We start from the raw sequence: 1523 nt of genomic DNA on the forward strand, positions 1-1523 counted from the left end.
TGTGTCTTGGAGAAGATCTTCTTGGGTTGATTCTATTTCGGGTCCTTTGTATTTCTTGGAAATGGATCTTTGAGTGCCTCTCCAGGTTTGGAAAGTTTTCTTGCAGGATTTCATGGAATACATTATCAATGCCCTTATGAGTTTCTTCGCCTTCCGGGATGCCTATTATCCAGATGTTCGGACGTTTAATTTTATCTACTGTTTCTCGTATATTGTTCTCAAATTTTTGGGCCATTTTCTCAGTCTTTGTGGTGGATTTTTCAATTAGCAATAATTGCGCCTTGGATAAACCTCATTGGCTATGATACTGCCACTGTGCAAAGCTGTGGTGGATTTTTCTAGGCCAGCAATTTTCTCTTCTACATCTAAGATTCTATTTTCTGTATGATCTAGTCTGCTTTTAATACTTTCAAGGGAAATTTTGACTTCTTTTATTATAGCCTTCATCTCAAACAGTTCCATCTGATTCTTTTGTAATGTGTGAAATTCCTCTTTTAGATCTTGCATGAATTTCCTCACCTCCCAGAACTCTTCAACTCCTTTCTCTTTTCTCTTCTGTAGTTCCTTGTCTCTCTTCTCTTCCATCTCTGTAAGCTTTGCCATTATGAATGTTCTGAATTCTTTATCAGACATTTCCATGACTTCCATTGAACTGTGTGCAGATGAAGAGGGGTTATCCTTTTCCCTTGGAGGAGAGGTATTTTCCTGCTTCCCCATATTTCTTGTGGTCCTGCGGCGACTTCTAGTCATCTCGTGGATGGTCGATTTCGTCCCAAACCACATTTATATCTTTTTACTACAGTGATCTGTGACAGCAGCAGCTTCATGTTGTATTTTTTTTTACTAAAATTGTAAAATATCCATCTTAAAGACATCAACTATTCTAAAAATTGTGTACAGGATATTCTTTAGTGGTGGAATTAAAATATACAAATATTTGTTTTTTCAAAAAATGTATTTTCTGTTAAAGTTTAAAGATTTTTGCTATATATTATGGAAGAAAATGTAATCATAAATATTAATTTTGTACCTATATTGTGCAATACTTGGAAAAAAAACGGTATAGAAGTATTTTGAGTCAGTATCTTACATGCTGAGGGACTGAAACAGTTTATATTAAGTTTGCATTAAAATTATTTAAAATTAAGAAAAAATAAAAAAATTGAGTTATAAATGGAAAACCACATGATGTGCTTGCTCTGCCAAATGAAAAGCGCAGCAGAGGCAAAGATGGAGATGTCCTAGGTGAGGGAAGAAGAGACCAATTAGCAGGAGAAAGTATAAAGGGACTGAAAAGTGTTTTGTCATAGAGAAAAAAATTAGAATAGACAAGAAAAAATGAGAGAGAGAGAGAGACTTTGCCTACCTGACTAGCACTGGAGTCTGGAAGGGGAGGTCCTGGAATGTGGGCTTCACAGTCATGAAGTTGCACCCAGAAAGGGCAGCAGAGGCAGCAATGTTATTATTGTATTGTATTGTATTGTATTGTATTGTATTGTATTTATTTATTTATTTATTTATTT

At 35.1% G+C, this 1523-nt stretch overlaps 1 non-coding gene and 1 pseudogene across 1 annotated transcript; both read right to left on the minus strand.

The window, feature by feature from the left end:
* LOC102486875 (vomeronasal type-2 receptor 116-like) overlaps window positions 1–1523 on the minus strand; it is a 23931-nt pseudogene that overhangs the window by 15480 nt on the left and 6928 nt on the right.
* LOC114006014 (U4 spliceosomal RNA) lies at window positions 187–325 on the minus strand. Its single transcript, XR_003547786.1, has one exon. It is a non-coding gene; the product is annotated as a U4 spliceosomal RNA (small nuclear RNA).

Source organism: Tupaia chinensis, unplaced genomic scaffold (genome assembly GCF_000334495.1).
Source record: "Tupaia chinensis unplaced genomic scaffold, TupChi_1.0 Scaffold145280_1, whole genome shotgun sequence".
NCBI lineage: Eukaryota > Metazoa > Chordata > Mammalia > Scandentia > Tupaiidae > Tupaia > Tupaia belangeri.